Source organism: Oryctolagus cuniculus, chromosome 3, assembly GCF_964237555.1.
Source record: "Oryctolagus cuniculus chromosome 3, mOryCun1.1, whole genome shotgun sequence".
In the NCBI taxonomy this organism is placed as follows: domain Eukaryota; kingdom Metazoa; phylum Chordata; class Mammalia; order Lagomorpha; family Leporidae; genus Oryctolagus; species Oryctolagus cuniculus.
The window spans coordinates 99,976,807-99,996,649 of NC_091434.1; the positions used below are offsets into that span (position 1 = coordinate 99,976,807).

General features: G+C 38.6%; 1 long non-coding RNA gene across 1 annotated transcript in view; it reads left to right on the top strand.

The window, feature by feature from the left end:
- Nucleotides 1-19,843, top strand: part of LOC138849175 (uncharacterized) — a 283,599-nt gene that overhangs the window by 41,268 nt on the left and 222,488 nt on the right. The window contains exon 2 of the long non-coding RNA XR_011387597.1: nt 15,679-15,781. This is a non-coding gene — a long non-coding RNA (uncharacterized lncRNA). The remainder of the gene's footprint in view (nt 1-15,678; nt 15,782-19,843) is intronic.

Sequence of the window (19,843 nt, forward strand, 5' to 3'; positions counted from 1 at the left end):
TAAAAATTTTAAAAATGTTTTAACTGGTTCTCATATATAACTTAGAACTAATTAAGAGTCTCATTTTGTCCTGAACATTCCCAAGTTACATGCTATGAATCTTTCTCTATAAATTCCTATAGTATTTCTCTGAATAATGATATTTTCTTTTTAAAAGATTTTATTTATTTTTCATTTTTAGTTTTGAAATGCAGTGAGACAGATGGAGAGAGTTCTTCCATTAGTACTTGTTCAATTCCCAAATTCCTCCAGTAGTCAGAGCACAAATAGGCCGAAAACAGGAGTCTAGAATTCAGTCTGGGTCTTCCATATAAGTGACAGGAACCAAAATACTTAAACATCATCTTCTGCCACCCAGGGTGCACATGAGCAGGAAATTGGATAGAAAGCAGACTAGCCAGGACGTGAACCAGGCACTCTGATAATGGGATGTGGGCAGTCTAAGTGTTGACTTAACAACTGATGCATACCTCTACTTTCTTACATTGTCTTTTATTTGTTTCACAAGTATTAATGTAAACTTGAATAAAATGGTTCAGTCATTGATGATGTAGTTATGGTCCCTCTTTTGTATTCTCAGTATTTGAAAATGCCTGTCATATTGTGATTATATATTGTAGATAGTGAATTGATAAAACAAGAAAAAGCTTTGAAAGGATGTCACATTAATTTAACTTCTATGGACCATCTTTGGACATCATGAGAAAAATTAATTTACAACTTGTAAATGTAAGTTATTTTGAATCAGTCTTTATGCGAAGAGTAGTATGTAAGATTGACCAAATTTTTATATGTTATTTAGTTTTAGTAATATCTTAGATAGGTCGATAGAGTCTAGAAAGAAATTTGCAGACATCTAATAATTAAAACATTAGATAGGCAAACTGTATCATTGCAAAGCACTTTTCCCTATGGCTCTCAAATCAGTCACTTTCCTTCTGTTCAAGGATTCTATCTTTCACAGGATGTACACAGATTTCCCTGACATCTGCTTGTTCCTCATTGTAACATTTCTGCTGGAACAAAACTCTTGAGTCACAGAATTTTATTGAATCAGATAAGGAGTTGTGAACTTGAATAATCCTGCCCACATAAGAAGAGAGTGGTGTGCTTAGTTGCACTAGAGAACAATTATAACTGTTCTCTGCAGCCACTTGATTCCAGTTACCTTTGGGCTTCTAAAACTGTGGTTGCTTTAAGTCATATAATTTTAAAATAATAGCTGCTAATTTCCAGGCATTTATTATCACACTGAATATATCACATTGTGATATAATCCTCATCTTCTAGGTAGGTTTTATTATTAATTTTAGAGAAGACAAATTAAAGTAACTTAGACTGGCTCACTCTATTAATAAGGAATAAGCTATAGATTGAAAATTTAGTCATAAGTTCATCCTCTTAAAATCAACACTTGTGTGCTTGCTTCGGCAGTACATATACTAAAAAAATCAACACTTGTGAGTAAACTGTTGCCTACACAGTTCTTCTCAAACATAAACTAAAGAAAGATGTTCTTAAATTTGCAGGATTTTCTTTTTACATTTGTCCTAATGTGAAAGCTTAAGCAATCGAGTAATTTCCACTTTGGAACATTGATTTTGGAGTACAAATGCAGTCAGTTATAGGATTCAGAATATAGTTTTAGATGAATGTGTTATGAATGAGGATTCCTGATAAATGGTTGATAATAATTTTAATTCAGATACAGGTAAACTTTTAGAGATAAAAATAAATGTTTGAATGTTTTTAGGTGTTTTCATTGTAGTTTTAATTTGTGGCATATCATTTATAATCTGACACTTTGATTATACCATGAAGCAAATACGTTGTTTATCATATTCAGTCAACACAGAAAACAGATGAATTGGGCAATTGTCTGGCTATAAAATTTTATTAATGCTGATAATTAACTAAAAATATTTTATATAGTAATCGTCCATTAGCTCAATAAAAATGCTGTTGCTGTTTTTCATTATGTACCTTTGGACAGCATCTAAATAGTCTTCATTGATCAGCTGATCAATCCATTCATTCATTCATTCATTCATTGCTTCTGTTACTAAAGGACAATGGTTCTTTAGCACTTTTTACTGCACGATTCATCTGGGGAGCTTCTAAATGACTCCATCTCCAAGATTCTAACTCAGTGATTGACAAAACAAACAAAAAAGGTAACTCTCAAGCTGATAAACACGGGACATAAAGTTATAGGTAAAGCTCATTAATATTGACAACTTAAATAATATTTACTTGAGGGGAGAAAACCCGTATTATCTTGAATAGCATAGATTTCTTTCTAATTTTTAATCTGAGGAGATAGATAAAAATATATACACATATTTTAAGACTTTTGTGGACCAGTGATTCAAAAATAATTTTCAATAGCACATAACATCCATAATATTCAAATACATATATTTCTAATGACTTTTATTTCAATATTATTTTCCTATTCTCAAGATGAATATAAAATATAAATAATTTTATATATGTCTCTATTTGTACGTAAAGCATACCTAATAAAATATCTATTGAATAACTTTAATTTGTGTATTCTTAAGTTATAAATTATTTTTATATTAAAAATGATTCTGTCTATTGCTATATTTATTATAAAGCCCAGAAATATGTGGTTGACTCAATTTCAATTTTCTGATTATTTTGATTCTGGGAATCATCAAAAATTTGGCAAAATATTAACTTGGATTTTGTAACTATACACTTAATTCTGATATATGCACACTACTGGATTTATTTGTCATGTAATATGAAGTTAAATAATTTTTTACCAAACTTAAAGGTATTGTAGTATCTATGAAAGTCGATATGTCTCTTTCATGAGTCACAAAATGAATGCAAATATCAAGGAAAATATCTTAAGGATTCTCAGTATGGGAAAAATCAACATGAATAGTAAATCATGGGAGAAATAAGCAAGATTAACAGCTATATGCATGCAGGAGATCTTATTGTATTAATTATAAACAACTTTGTATGTGTCTCATTAAATTTCAGTCAAAAATTTTATTCCAGGATGTTAATTTAAACCGGCTTTGTGTTGAGTACAGTCATAATGTTTAAAATGTGGACGATGGGTTTGAATCAAAGAGTGACGGTAAACAATGTCATGTTCTCTTAGTGCCATAGTGATGAATGTCAGCCTCGTCTTATTTGAAACCTCATTAATGATCTGAGAGATGGAGTAAATAGTGTCCTAATGAAATTCTGACATGAGCTCAGATTGGCAGGTAGTGAAAACAGCACTAAAAATGAGGTCACTGCTTAAACTACCTTCAGCGGGGTAAAATCTTGGCAAGAAAGTAAAAACACATTTAATATTTGAAATGGGATATAGTTGGAGAAATTAATGGAAATTACAGAGTGTGTGCTCAATCTTTAAAAGGCAATTTCCAAATAGGTAAGAATATATATTTTATTAGAACATGTGTACTAGTTCACAGCAAAATAGTTCCATAGATATTACAGTGTTGCATTCAAAAGTTTAAAGAATTCAAATTAGAGAGAGAGAGAGAGAGAGAAATTCATAGGCCTATTTGAAAATCTATACATACTTTTCTTTCTTTAATACTCTAGATATATCTACATTATAGCCCCTCAGAGACTGAATTTTAAATATTGTCAGTGTTCACTAATTCATTCCAAGAAAGTTATAGATGAAGTTGCTGGAGTGAAAGAAAAGGAGCAATAAAGAGCAATTAAGTGGACATGGAATAAAAATTAAGAAAGAATAGCGTTAGTATGACACCTTTGGGAAAAAAAAGAAGGCTTTCCTGGAATCAGTTAGATGAAATGGATAAAGGAATAATAAACATTTAGAAATTTAGAATAAATGTCACTTACAAGATGGTGACCTAATGAACTTAGGAGCACTTAAAAATGAATTGAGCTTGAAAATAACCTTTGCTGAAAAGATTACCTTTACAGAACAGAAAAACTTTGGTCGCTTAGTTATGTTATAAATTCAGTTGCCCTGTTTTATTACCATCATAGAATTTTTTCCGCTCTACTATGTAAACATTTTTGTGACAAAAAACTGGGAAACCTCTAAAATACTGCACATTCATTTATGGAAACAAAGTGTATTGAGAACCTCTCAGTTAGTTTCTGACCTCTTATTGCTTTAGGCAATTTCCACATTTTTAAATGTTTATTTATTTTCATCTACTTAAAAGGCAGAGTGACAGTGAGAGAGAGAGAGACAGAAGATAAATGAACGCAGCAGTCAGTGCTGGAACAGGTTGAAGCCAGGAGCCCAGAACTCCATCCCTATCTCCCACAAGGTACCAGGGGCCCAAGTACCTGAGCCTTTATCTGCAGCCTCCCAGGATGTATCAGCAGAAAGCTGCATCTGAAGTGGAAGTGCCGACCTGAACCAGGCACTTTTATATGGAATGAGGGCATCTCAAGTGGTAGTTTAAACAGCTGTGCTTCAACATCTGCCCCCACTTCTAAATTCCATTTGGTTTTCTAGAGTTTTAAGAAGGTCATGTACTAAAAGTACACATTTTTAAGTCATGGGACGGAGGTGTATTTCAGGTTTCTAGTAGAAATAGTTGAAAGAAAACCGAATTAGATGTCTGAGAGCAGTAATTCATTACTCACCAGTCAGGATTAACTTGAACTCTGGCTTAATTATAAGATTGGAGGGGTGGAATTAGATTATCCTTTGACTCTAGAATTCTATGTGTGGGAGAGGGGTATTCCTTTTATCCCCTAACATCTAGCAACTATGGACAATATTCTAAAATAATATTGAAAGAAAAAAGAGCACAGTATGAAGAATCAAAATGAGTTTTTCTGAGCAAATTTAATGGAAATGAAATAATTATCAGACATCTAAATACTCTATCAAGGCAGTATAATTAAGATATTAAAAACTATATAGAATTCTGAGAATTAGTGAAGCTTACATATTTAATGACACATGAGGATTTCCAGTAAACTGAAGTCGTAAATATGAAGGGTAGTGCATACATAAGCAGAAATAAAGGAGTGAGATTTCCTTTAAGGTTTTTTTTTTTTTTTTTTTTTTTTTTTTTTGACAGGCAGAGTGGACAGTGAGAGAGAGAGACAGAGAGAGAAAGGTCTTCCTTTGCCGCTGGTTCACCCTCCAATGGCCGCCGCTGCAGCCGGCGCACCGCGCTGATCCTGGCAGGAGCCAGGAGCCAGGTGCTTTTCCTGGTCTCCCATGGGGTGCAGGGCCCAAGCACCTGGGCCATCCTCCACTGCACTCCCTGGCCATAGCAGAGAGCTGGCCTGGAAGAGGGGCAACCGGGACAGAATCCGGTGCCCCAACCGGGACTAGAACCCGGTGTGCCGGCGCCGCAAGGTGGAGGATTAGCCTATTGAGCCACGGCGCCGGCTCTCCTTTAAGGTTTTTAAAATTATTATTACTGCTTAACTTTTTTCTCTTGTGTTTAAATTTTTCATATGGAATTTTGACAAATGCCACTTGGAGGCACTCTTATACTATTTTACTGAACAATTTATGCTCTCAAGATGTCATAAATGAAACTTCCAGTTTTTATTTTCCTTTTTTTAAATTCTAATAATCACTTGCAGATGGGTAATTAACACTAGTTGTGGTATTTAAACTTTGACATTCCTCACATTTATCACCTTATAATTTTTACTGGCATAAATGATCCCCTGTTCATCTAATGAAACATTCCATTGAAATCTATAAGGAAAAAGAGTTTTAGGATATCACCTGAGAGTTATTTGAGAATTAATTTTGATTGACAAGCTAAGGTATATTTGTTTTTATGTTATTATATTTATTTGAAAGTCAGAATTGCAGAGAGAAAGAGAGAGACAGGGAGAGAGAGATCTTCCATCTGCTGAATCACACCCAAAATGGCCACAATGGCCACAGCTGGGCCAGGCGGAAGCCAGGAGTCAGGAGCTTTTTCTGGATCTCCCACGTGGGTTCAGGGACCTAAGTATGTGGACTGTCTTATGCTGCTTTTCCAGACACATTAGCAGGAAGCTGGATAGGAAATGGAAGAGATGCCTGCACTGTGGATGGTGGCTTAACCCACTGTGCCACAGTACAGGTCCCCTAGCTAATGTGTATATATATTTTTTAAAGATTTATTTTATTTATTTGAAAGACAGAGATACAGAGAGAGGTAAAGACAGAGAGAGGTCTTCCATCCACTGGTTTACTTCCCAGATGGCCGCAATGGCCAGAGCTGTGTTGATCCGAAGCCAAGAGCCAGGTGCTTCTTCCAGGTCCCCCATGTGGGTGCAGCGGCCCAAGTACTTGGGACATGTTCTACTGCTTTCCCAGGCCATAGCAGAGAGCTGGATCGAAAGAGGAGCAGCCAGGACTCGAACCAGCGCCCATGCGGGATGCCGGCGCTTCAGGCCAGGGCTTTAACCCACTGTGCCACAGCGCCAGCCCCACTAATGTATATTTTTAAGAGAGAAACTTTTAAAAATTCATTTGTAAAAATATTTACTATTACTGATAGCAGAATAATCCATAAAAACTCAGATACACTTTTGATGAGGACTAAACTCACCTATCAATTTTGAATTTTTAAGGAAAATCTAGGTAATTAACAGGATTATATTAAAATAGCTCATGGAACACAGAATCATGTGCAATGCTCTAATTTAAAATGAGTTTTATAGGAAATTAAAGTTCTTAGATATCAAATTCTGGTAAGAAATTTTAAAGCAATGTAGTCAAATGATTTAAGGATTTTGTAATCTGTAATTGTAATCTACAAAGGAATACATGAAGTGTGCTCATTTTTTCTATGACTTTTACAAGAGATATTTTAGTGTTTTAATTGTGTGTGCTAGCACTGTCATTATAACATTCACACTGTAACAGAAGTGTTGTTATCATCAACATTTTTATCAACTATTATTAGCTTGATAAAATAGTATATTTGACTATGCATGAAATGAATAAATAGTAGCAATTAAGTAGAGTTCATGTATGTTTTAACAAGCTACATGCTTGGAAAGGTTAATGGTGTTTTAATTCTTTAAACTTTTGTAAGTCTTTCTGACATGCTGAAGAGAATGTGTCATTTGATGGCTTCCATTGGGAAGGAAGTTCTTTACTGATGCTACTTGTCACTTGCTAATGTTCCCACCTATACCACTGGGCACTTGTGAACTATCATTCTTTCAGCACTCATTCCTCCTTGAGATGACGATTTATCTCCAGGCTCTTAACAGCTAAGACATGTATTTTTTCTCAGCACTGTAAAGCTTACTTTGTCCTATTTTTATGCATAATGAAATACTTTTCTTTAATCTTGGAATCTGGTAATATTTGGACAGGATGAATGCATACACACACACACATACACACACACACAAACACATACACAGGTTGAGTACCCCTTATCCACAATGTTTGGGACCAGAAATGTTTTGGGTATTTTTCAGACTTTGGAATTTTTGCACATACATTATGAGGTATCTTGGGGATGGGACCCAAGCCTATCATGAAACTCATTTGTGTTTTATATATAGCTTAGACACACAATGTGAAGGTAATTTTACTCAGTAGTTTTAATGTGTTTGGATTTTGGCTGCAACTCATCACATGAGGTAATATGAAGAATCTTCTACTTGTGGTGTCCTGTTGGGCCTCAAAAGAGTTCAGATGTTGGAGCATTTCAGAATTTGATGTTCAGATAGTGATGTTCAGCCTCTGTGTGTATGTGTTTGTGTGTATTCTTGTTATTGGTGAAGTTCTTATATCACAGACTATAAACTTCTAATGACAAAGGGCAGGGTCTAATTATTCAAGTCACACATGATCCATAGTTCTTTACAGTCACCAAAAATGTATTTTTCTAGTAGATTAGTGGGAAATTATGTTTAGAGATGACGAAGCTAAGAAACCTGATAGGTTGAATCTTTCTCATTTCAAGTCAATGGATAAGCATTATATAAAGCAAGCATGATAGTGGGATGTCTGAATATATCAACTGCTTATTTTTATGTAACAAGCTACCCGTACACAGTGATTTGCTCAAAAGCAATTGTGAATTTTGTTCACCAATTTTTAGGTTGACAGGCCTCAATTAGACTAGTTCTTTTTCAGGATGCCTTATAGGAAGTGGTCAACAGAGGCTGGTGCTGAGACTTCTAGAAGGGTGTTTCACTCATACATTTGGTGTCACGCTTCTAAGGCATCCTTCTCCTTCCATATATAGCATCTCCACACGGGAACTCAGTGTAGTTGAGCTTAGAAATGATGGCTTAATGTTCCCAGGTCACTGTTACTGAAACAGAATGTGCTTGGCCTTTTCTAAATTAGTCTCAGAAGTCACACATCACTTTGATCACAATTTTTTTCAGTGCTGTTACAAAGGCCTACACAATTTCAGAAGGAAAAAATATAGTTTTTACCTCTTGATTGAAGAGGGTAAAAAAAAACACCTTTTTTAATGTAGTTCTTTTATTAAGTTTTTCATCTAAAATATATCCCAACTGCATTCAAATTTCAAATTCCAACACAGAGTATGAAGGCATATTTTGATTAATGAATATACAGAAGTTGGTGTTTTTGGAAGCTTTAAGCTTCCTAATATAATGAAGGTCTCTATTCATTGAGATGAACAGTGTTTTTTTTCCCTCTTTACTTAGAATATAATCTGTATCTTATATATTAGTGAGGGAAGATTTTTCTAAATCTGTAATTTGTTTTCTGATCCTATAAATCTTAGGATGGAGTCATTAGAAGATAACTAGTTTAATTCTCTGTCTAAAATTTGAAACCTTTTTGATAATATCATTGCCAAGTAAGTATCCAGCTTATGCCAGAACACACAGAGAAATCATTAACTAATGAAAGTCTATGCAGCTTTTACCCACATAGTCAGACAATGTCTTCTTTAAACTGTTTTCTGCCTGCCTCTCTACCTCATCACCTTGTTACTTCATCTTCAGCACAAAAATCCACTCAAAACATTTCTGCCTCAGCCCTATCTCTAGCTCCCAAAACCAGTAACAAGCTTTACTGGCTGGAAAAAAACATGCTCCTTCGATGTAACAACAAACCCAAAAGGCTGACATACAAACTTGGTACCAGTCATGTGGTTAGTAAGCAGAAAGCAGCTTGGCCTGTTCCTCTGGCCCACAAGATGATCCAAGACAGGGAGAGCTGAATGAGAGCCAAGGCTCTGCTCCAGTAAAAGTCTTTGGATGTGCTCTTTGTCCTGATATCCTCAGATTGCAAATTCTACTGGAACACTGAAATCTGTTCATGTGGTTATATTTTAAGAGACAGAGAGGAAATAATTGCTCTTTAGTCTGCCCTCGTGCTATCTCCATCTGCCCCTCTTTCTTGACTGTAATTTAAAAGAGAAAAGGAAATATGCTCACAGTCGTACACAATGACTGTGATCTCTAGTATTTTAAAAAATTGTTAAATATTTATTCAATAAATATATATTTACTGGGTAAATAAATATTTAAAGTCCCTTTCCTGTCATAAATTTCTCTGATACCCATAGAAGAAAAAATATAAGAAAAACCTCCAAATGAGACTTTTCTGGACTGCAAAGGCACTAGAAAATCACAGAAGAAAGCAAAACATCTGCCTCCCTTTCTAATACCAGAACTTTCTATATTTGATAGGATTTTGATCTGCATATAAAAGTGATAACTGTTCTGAAGTACTCTGTGATATCTTCAAAATGTCTTTACTTGGCCTGAGGACAACTGTGTCCCCTGACTTTTTCAAACCAAAGAAGAAATATTATGAGGCCGGTTCTAGGGGAAATTTTTAATCAGTAAATCTCATCAGACTTATTTAGTAAAGCAGATCAGTTGATGGACTTAATGCTGATGGATATGGATGCAATCCCTACCCAAGTTAAAAATAAGTGACATGTCCATGAGAGAGGAAATGAGTAGAAGCAGGGCATGTAACTTCTGCAATTTTTAAAAATTTTCTAAGGTGATGAAGTAATCTCTGTGGGTAACTGTTGTGGCATTGAGGTACAATACATGGCACTTGGAATCATGTAGATGTAGGTTAAACACCAACTTCAACACTGATTTTGGAAAGTGACCTCTCTGGGACAGTTACTCATTTGTAAATATGGTTGTTGTGAATATTAATTGGAGTATACTTCAGAAAGTTTGCAGAAAATGGGAATTAAATTTATTTTGGTACAAAAATATTTTGAAATGTGTATCTGAGTGTTCAGAAAGTTCATGGGAAGTATGTTATGATAAAATTAAACATGAATTTCAAAAATTTTTTACACCATAATCAATTTATTTTTAATTTTATTTTTCCACACATTTTTTGAAGTACCTTCATATTCTGTAGCCTAGGACTCTGTGCTATTTTTTTGTGTCCCCTTTTTTCTGTCATCAGTGATTTACCTTGGCAAATTATCAGTATAGAGAATTACAATGGCAGCATGAATGTTGATTCATATTGAATATCTGTTTTAAGTATCCCCCAAAATATTAATCTGAACCTGATAACAGTAGCATGAACTTAATATGAACATATACTTGGTGCTTCCTTAGATCCATAGAATATATAAGATCATAGATTCTTGGTTTGATCACCTATATCAAGAAGTAATGCCCACAGTGCTGATCAAATATATACCAAGGTCATCTTGTTTAACCTTATGCAGTTCTGTGTCTAGTGGATGAGATACAATGCAATATATGAATATTTTTAAAATATCAGACAAATGGAGTAAGACATGAGAACAGGAACTGGACTCAAAAACACAGACTTCTGCCTGTGAAAGTTCAAGCAATAATATAGTCATTTAAACTTTAGGTCTTCTCAATTTTCTCACCTATGGAGAGTCATATAATCATAACTTATATAAAGGGTCTAAAACATAATTTTAAAAACTTATTCATACAACTAAAAGCAACTTTTAAAAAGATTTGTTTAGTTGTTTCTGTATTTAGTTATTTGAAAGACAAAGTGATATAGGGAGAGACAGACAGACATACACACAGACACACACACAAAAACACACACACACTCCCTAAATGCGCACAACAGCCAAGTCTGGGCCAGGCTGAATTCAGGACTTGGGAACTTCAGCCAGGACTCCCGCGTGAGTGGCAGGGACTAGAGCACTTGTGCCATAAGGAGTTGTCTTCTCAGGCATATTATCAGGAATCTTGATGGGAAGCAGAGCAGCAGGGACAGGAATCAGTGCTCCAGTATAGAATGCCAGTGTCCCAAGTGGCAATTTAATTATTTGAACTTCAGTGCTGGTCCCCAGAGCTCCTTTTAGTTAATTTTTTTCCTACTAATACAGTGTAAATTAAAAGAGGAAGAAAAGGGGCCAGCACTATGGCATAGAGGTAAAGCCGCCACCTGCAGTGTCAGCATCCCATATGGGTGCCAAATCTAGTCTCGCTTGCTCTATTTCCCATCCAGCTCTCTGCTATGGCCTGGGAAAGCAGTAGAAGATGGCCCAAGTCCTTGGGCCCCTGCACCCACATGGGAGATCCAGAAGAAGCTCCTGGCTCCTGGCTTTGGATGGGTGCAGCTCTATTTGTTGTGGCCATCTGGGGAGTGAACCAGCGGATGGAAGACCTCTCTCTCTCTCTCTCTCTGCCTCTAACTCTACCTTTCAAATAAATAAATAAATCTTTTACAAAAAGAGGAAGAAAGATTAAAAAAAAACTTATTTTATTTGAACAGCAGAGTTTCAAAGAGAGAAGAAGAGACAGAGGAACAAGAGATTTTCCATTCTCTGGTTCATTCCCCAAATGGCCACAATGGCCAGGGCTGGACTAGGCCAAAGCCAGGGGCTGAGAGCTTCCCCCAGGTCTCCCACGTGGGTACAGGGCTCCAGTCACTTGGGCCATCTTCCACTGTTTTCCCAAGCACATTAGCAGGGAGCTGGATTTGACTTAGAGCAGCCGGGAATTGAACCGGTACCCATATGGGCTGCAGGTGGTGGCCTAACCCACTATGCCACAGTGCCTGTCCCCAAAATAGAGATTTATAAAGACCAATAGAGTATTAACTTACCTTTTACACATGATTTGTTAATCTTTCTTGGCTCTGAGCCTAAAAATCAATGTATTTCCTGGTGTAGAAAACGATAACATCAATAAATTGAATTCATTACAGTTTAATACTGGTTACTCTTAGTAAGTCCTGTTGTTCATTCACAGCTCCTTTCTGGGATGTAAGCAAAGTCTTTTACTTCTTTTGTTACTATGAAACATGGACATTTCCAACTCCCATAACAGTGGAGATCATTGTACTCACTAGACTTTCAGCCTGCACAGCTCCATTTCTTCATGTCCTTGTGTTTACACAGGGCCGTGTGATGAGCGCTGGTCAGTGGACTCTGACAGAAAGGATATGTATTGCTCCTAGTCAAAGCTAGGAGATTCCAGGAGTGGGTATTCGACCAAGCTGGTTAGGATACCTCTGTCCCACAACTGGGTAGCTGGATTCAAGTTCTGGATCTGCACCTGGTTCCAGCTTCCTAGAAATAGGGACCCCAGAGATCAGCAAGTATAGGTGGTTAAAGTAGTAGGGTTCCTTCAACTTACAAGAGATGCCTGGATTGAGTTCCTAACTCATGGGCTTTCACCTGGCCCAAGCCCAATTCATTCAGGCATTTGAATACTGAACCAGAGAATTTCTCTCTCTCTCTTCTCTCTCTCTCTTCCTCTCTCTCTCTCTCTGTGTGTGTGTGTGTGTGTGTGTGTCTGCTAATTCTATCCCCGCCTGTGAAAGAAATAATAACAGCACAAAAAAACAACCAAACAAACAAAACTTGGGACAGTCAGACTACAACTCTAGCTGCCTTTTCTCCTGAAACAGCAGAGGCTTCATGGAGAAATGATGGAACTATAACAGCAAAGTCTGCATTGCTGTGGCTCTGGTTATTCTCAACATGTTCCCAAATCTGTAACAGATCATATACAAGGGGAAAATAAACCTTGATTTGCTAAATCACAGAATGTTGGGGTTGTTCGTTTCCATAGGCATAACCTACTTTGTACTAATCCTTATGCCAAATATAGCATGATAACCTTATTAATAACTCTTAATACCTCATGTGTACAGGTAGTCACCAAGAAAATATATCCAAGTACACTGAGAAAGAGATAGTAGTTACAAAATAAGGAAGATATATGTGTTGCAAGTTGCTTAAAAAGTCCTAGGGCTCTTGATGGACCACTTTGATAATTACAGTATCATTAAATAGTAACACTGAGGGGCTGATGTTTTGGTATAGTGAGTTAAACTTCTGCTTTTAGCATGGGCATCCCATCAGAGCACCATTTCAAGTTCCAGTTGCTCTGCTTCCAATCCAGCTACCTGCTAATGTACCTGGGAAAGTAGCAGAAGGTAGACCATATTCTTGGGCCCCTTTCACCCATGTGGGAGACCAGGGTGGAGTTCCTGACTTCTGACTTTGGCCTGGCCCAGCTGTGGCTGTTAAAGACATTTAGGGAGTGAACCAGTAGATGGGAGATTCTCATTCTCTCTTCTCTCTCTTTCCGCCTATCCCCCCCCCCACTCCTTTCCTCCCTCTCTCTCTCTCTCTCTCTCTCATTCTGCCTTTCAAATAAATAAATCTTTAATTAATTTATTAATTAAATTAGATGCTGGCACTACAGGCAGCAGCTTAATCCTCTATGCCACACTACTGGCCCCAAATAAATCCTTTTTAATGAAGTATTTATTACCGGAAGAGGAAATTACTAAGGCCATAAACAGAAAACCAGGAACAGGTGTGTGTCCCCTTTGTATCTAAGCACATATACTGGCAGGACTGAGGTAACAAGCAGCGTTCTCAGAAGAGTGCAGACCTACCCATTGCTCATGCTTCTGTTCTACCTCCATAGAAGTGACTAGTGTCTGACTAGCAACATTCAAGGTAGTCCTTAGGACAGAGTTAAAATTCAAGTTCCTCTTCCTATTTTGTTTTACTTTATTTTATATAGAATTCCCCCATAGGCTAAGACTGTGGAACAGTAGATGTGGAAAGTTTAGTCTAAAAGTATATGTATATGTATATACATATTTAAAATGGGCTTTGAAATGAGCTACATTAAAATTAAATGAATAAATTATAAGAGTTTTTAAAACTTTCTGATAAGATGAATGGTTTCAGAAATGGTTTCATAATTTTATTTCTTTCTTTTTTTCTGGACAGGCAGAGTTAGAAAGTGAGAGAGAGAGAGAGAGAGAGAGAGAGAAAGGTCTTCCTTCCTTTAGTTCACCCCCCAAAATGGCCGCTATAGCCAGTGCGTTATGCCTATCCGAAGCCAGGAGCCAGGTGCCTCCTCCTGGTCTCCTGTGTGGGTGCAGGGCCCAAGCACTTGGGCCATCCTCCACTGCCTTCCCAGGCCTCAGTAGAGAGCTGGACTGGAAGAAGAGCATCTGGGACAGAATCCGGCGCCCCAACTGGGACTAGAACCCCAGGGTGCCGGTGCCGTAGGCGGAGGATTAGCCTAGTGAGCTGCTGCGCCAGCCTCCTAATTTTATTTCTAATTTAAAGTTCTTTACTAGAATAATTTTGTAAAGATTTTATTTGAGAGGTAGAGTTACAGACAGTGAGAGGGAGAGATAGAGAGAAAGATCTTCTATCCACTGGTTCACTCCCCAAGTGGCCACAATGGCTTGAGTTGGGCCCATCCAAAGCCAGGAGCCAGGAGCTTCTTTCAGGTCTCCCCCGTGGGTGCAGGGGCCCAAGTGCTTGGGCCATCTTCTGTTATTTTCCCAAGCCATAGCAGAGAGCTGGATCAGAGGAGGAGCAGCCAGGACTAGAACCAGTGCCTGTATGGGATGCCAGCACCACAGGTGGAGGTTTAACCTACTACGCCACAGCGCTGGCCCGTAGAATTTTTTAAATGCAAAAGATTTTGGCTGCTGCTGGGAGTGGTGTATGGTTATACCAGTGACATTCTAAACATGGTTTCACAGACTATTAACACTAATGAACTATGAATGAGTGGGTCTCTCCACTAATTCCAATTGCTGTAAATCTGATGTTGAGGAAGTGCATTTTATCTCAGAATATTTTGAGCACTAAAATTTAAAAAAAAGTTATTGCTTTGAATATTTTATTACTTGTTTAAAGTATTTGAACATAGTATTAGTCTCAAGATGGACTTGTAGCAAATAATAATGTCACTGGCCAGGAACTGAAACCAATGGGAGGGATCTTGTGGTTCTCTAAGACCTTAATTCATGATCGTCTTTCATGGAATGACTCTTATAAATAAATATAGTTTCAATTGCTTATGCTTGTAATTTACATCTTGAACTATGATGCTGAGGTTAATTTGACCAGCTGACTAGTGGAACACTTAAAACATTTTTTTGTTGAAATTATTCATGAAAGGCAGAATTATAATTATTATTACTACAATGCCATAAAGAAACCATTTCTTCCAGAAATAAATTTTGTCATTTTTAAGTTTGCAAACATCACTATTTACTTAACATCATCATATATTTTAATTAGCCAACAGTATTTATAAAATAAAAAGTGTAAAGCATGTATAAAGATAATTCTAGACCTTCTGACAAAGTTTTCCAAACTGAAAATCTAATTCAACAGTATTCACCTATTATATTTCAAAGTAACTGTACATAAGCTTGATGGGAATTTCTGATATGAGACTTAATACCCAAGAAATTCTCTATCTTTTCAGAATGTGCCCTTTAATGGCCTCACCAGTGCTTAACTGGGGGAAAGTACTGTCTCTCTGAATGCTGGGATTCAACATTTCTTCTCAGATTCCTCTTGGCACTAAGGTAAAAGCATGTAAGACATACACATGGCTCCTTGCTGAAGGATGTGTAAATTAGAATATTTTCAACTGCACATTGTATTATAGCCTGCTCACAATTGAACAGCAAGGACAGATGATCTCATGGAACTAGAGTCCTTGGTAGATGATTCTAGAATTTTTTTTTTTTTTTTTGACAGGCAGAGTGGACAGTGAGAAGGAGAGAGACAGAGAGAAAGGTCTCCCTTTGCCGTTGGTTCACCCTCCAATGGCCACCATGGCTGGTGCGCTATGGCCGGTGCATCGCGCTGATCCGAAGCCAGGAGCCAGGTGCTTGTCCTGGTCTCCCATGCGGGTGCAGGGCCCAAGCACTTAGGCCATCCTCCACTGCACTCCCAGGCCACAGCAGAGAGCTGGCCTGGAAGAGGGGCAACTGGGACAGAATCCGGTGCCCCGACCGGGACCAGAACCCAGTGTGCCGGCGCCGCAAGGTGGAGGATTAGCCTAGTGAGCTGCGCCGGCCTCTAGAATTTGTTGTATCAATGTCCTGATGAAATCTTCAAATACTGAATTCTTTAAATGTTTCTGTGCAGGCATCATCATGCCACCAGATAATGTCCTCAAATCTGACATTTTATATGTAGATGACTGCATGGCTCTCAGCATCCTCACACAGCTACCTGAATGCCAAAAGGGATAAAGTGGACCCACCCTTTAAGAGGGATGAAACCTTTCCCAGAAAATGCTAGTTAGTTTTGTACTTGCTAGAACTGCATAACAAAAACTCCCCTAAATCAGTTGTGGTAGAAAGGATTAGAATTGCCATGGTATTCAGTAATCAAGATTCACCTTGGAACTAGGTCTATGCGCTGTAGGCAGGCAGATAGGATAAAATCGATCAGATTTGTAAGCAGGAGATTACGTCCTCGACCACTCTCCTTGTGTGATCTCATGCCTCTACCTGATCCCACCTGAATGCCCACTTGCCAATCAGACTATGTAACTACTCCCTCTTTGGGAGTAAATAAAAGGCCTGGAACAAGGTGGGCCCTCCCATGCCTTTGGGTGCATGGCCTATTGGTCTGTGCTCTGCCTTCTCTTTGCTGCAGCATTAAGCTACCTGTGGCTGCTCATAGCCATAGACTTGCTCCACATGGCTCACTCCTGGCCTGCTCTCTACATGATATGCACCCAATTTAGCCTCTAGACTTCTCTTTCTCCCCTAAATAAAGCCCTCACTGGAGAACAAGGTCGCCCACCGCGCGCGAAAGCCGAGCCGCAGGACTGAGCCGCGGGACCGAGCCGCGGAAGCCGAGCCACGGGACTGAGCTGCGCAAGCTGCAGGGTCTGCGCGCAAGTGCTCGAAGGGGAGTGCAACAGCGGGGAGACTTGGGACGTCCAGGGCTCCGAGTCCACACATCGGCGCTGGAAGGGGAGCAGACCTGCGTGGAGAGCGTGGGAGCCCACAGTTCGGGACACCAGCGGCAGACTCAACACACCAGCGCTGGAACGCGAGGTGAGCCGAACCTCAATAACCCGAGACACCGGCAGGCAAGCGGAGAGAGGAGACTAGAGGGAACGACCCCCTCGGGGGGGGGGGGGGACTTCACCAAGCTAACTGGAAGAGAGAGAGAGGGAAAAAAAAAAAGGTGACTGGTACGGACACGGGTTTCTCTCTCTCCGCTCACCTCTCAAGGGCGAGCAAGACAAAGAGCAGGCGCCATCTTGGACATACATCATAAGCAGAGCGACCTCAGGTCTGCACCGGCCCTGAGCCTAGCAGAAAAACCTGACTCTGGGCGGGGCGAATTAACAGGAGATTAGGACCTAGTAAATTTGTGGTGCTACTGAACTGAGACTGTGAAAAAAGAGACGGTGGGGGAGAGAACTCACGGAATTCACGTGAGCACTCTCCAGAGACGCTACAATTCCGTAACTTTGGCAACCCAGTGGGAGACTGAAGGAGAATTTGAGCCCACTCCGAGGGCCGAACAGATTCCCTGTGTGGTCCTTGGGAAAGAGCTTCCGATCTCTGGCTCCTGCGGGTATATCATTTGCCTGCTAACTACCTCCAACTTCGTTCAGCTGTGCAGAATAACTTCCCTTTTGAATCAAAAAAAAAGAGAGAGAGAGAGAGAGAGAGAGAGGTTTACCACGCCTAACCTGGGAGTGTCACCTTTGGCACACCAAACAGAGCTCTCAGGCCACACCCATCTCAAGCCCTAAGGCTCCATCAAAAACAGATAGTCCACTTAATCTAGAGTCATAGTATAACAAGAAAAAGCACCACAGTGAAGAAACCAAATATCTCCAATATGACAAATAACAAACGCAAAAACCAAGGTAATAAAAACAAGGAAGTCACCATGAAGCCCTCAAATGAAAAAGACACCCCAATTCAAGATTATGAGGATGATGACATAGAAGAAATGCAAGAAGCAGATCTCAAAAAATTGATAAGAACATTAAGAAGTTCTCAAAAACAAATTCTTGAACTACAGAAATCCTTAATGGACAAGATAGAAAATCTCTCTCGTGAAAATGAAATATTAAGGAGGAATCAAAATGAAACGAAACAACTAGTACAACAGGAAACTGGGATAGTGACTGAAGTGAAGAATTCAATAGATCAAATGAAAAACACAATAGAGAGCCTTACAAACAGAATGGGAGAAGCAGAAGAGAGAATATCGGACTTAGAAGACAGAGAACAGGAAAGGATACAGTCAGACCAAAGAAAAGACGAGGAAATTAGAAATCTAAAACATATTGTCGGGAATCTTCAGGATACTATTAAAAAAACCAACATTCGGGTTCTAGGAGTTCCTGAAGGCATGGAGAGGGAGAAAGGATTAGAAGGCCTTTTTAGTGAGATATTAGCAGAAAATTTCCCAGGTTTGGAGAAGGACAGAGAAATCCTAGTACAGGAAGCTCACAGAACCCCTAATAAACACGACCAAAAGAGATCCTCACCACGACACGTTGTAATTAAACTCTCCACAGTGAAACATAAAGAAAAGATCCTCAAATGTGCAAGAGAGAAACGTCAGATTACTCTCAGAGGATCTCCAATCAGACTCACAGCTGACTTCTCATCAGAAACTCTACAAGCTAGGAGGGAATGGCGAGATATAGCCCAGGTACTAAGAGAGAACAACTGCCAGCCCAGAATATTATATCCTGCAAAGCTCTCATTTGTGAATGAAGGTGAAATAAAGACTTTTCATAACAAACAGAAATTGAAAGAATTTGTTGCCACTCGTCCAGCCCTGCAAAAGATGCTTAAAGATGTGTTACACACAGAAACAAAGAAACACGGTCATCAATATGAAAGAAGGTAAAGGAAGGAAACCAAGGAAGGAAACCTCACAGCAAAAGATCACAGGGAATTCAAAGCATATATTAGAACTTATCTTTGGCAAATGGCAGGGCAAAGTTACCACTTATCATTAGTCACATTGAACGTGAATGGCCTGAACTGTCCAGTTAAAAGACACCGTTTGGCTGATTGGGTTAAGGAACAAAACCCATCTATTTGCTGCTTACAAGAAACACATCTTTCCAACAAAGATCCATACAGACTGAAAGTGAAAGGCTGGAAAAAGATATACCATGCCAACAGAAATGAAAAAAGAGCAGGCGTAGCCATATTAATATCAGACACCATAAACTTTACCACAAAAAACGTTAAGAGAGACAAAGAGGGACACTACATAATGATTAAGGCATCAATTCAACAGGAAGATATAACAATTATCAATGTATATGCACCTAACTACAGGGCACCGGTTTATCTAAAAGATTTGTTAACGGACTTAAAGGGAGACTTAGACCCCAATACAATAGCACTGGGGGACTTCAATACTCCACTCTCAGAAATAGACAGATCAATAGGACAGAAGATCAACAAGGATACAGTAGATTTAAACGACACTATAGCCCAAATGGATCTAACAGATATATACAGAACTTTCAATCCTACAGCTAAAGATTATACATTCTTCTCAGCAGTACATGGAACCTTCTCTAGGATTGACCACATACTAGGCCATAAAGCAAGTCTCAGCAAATTCAAAAGAATTAGAAT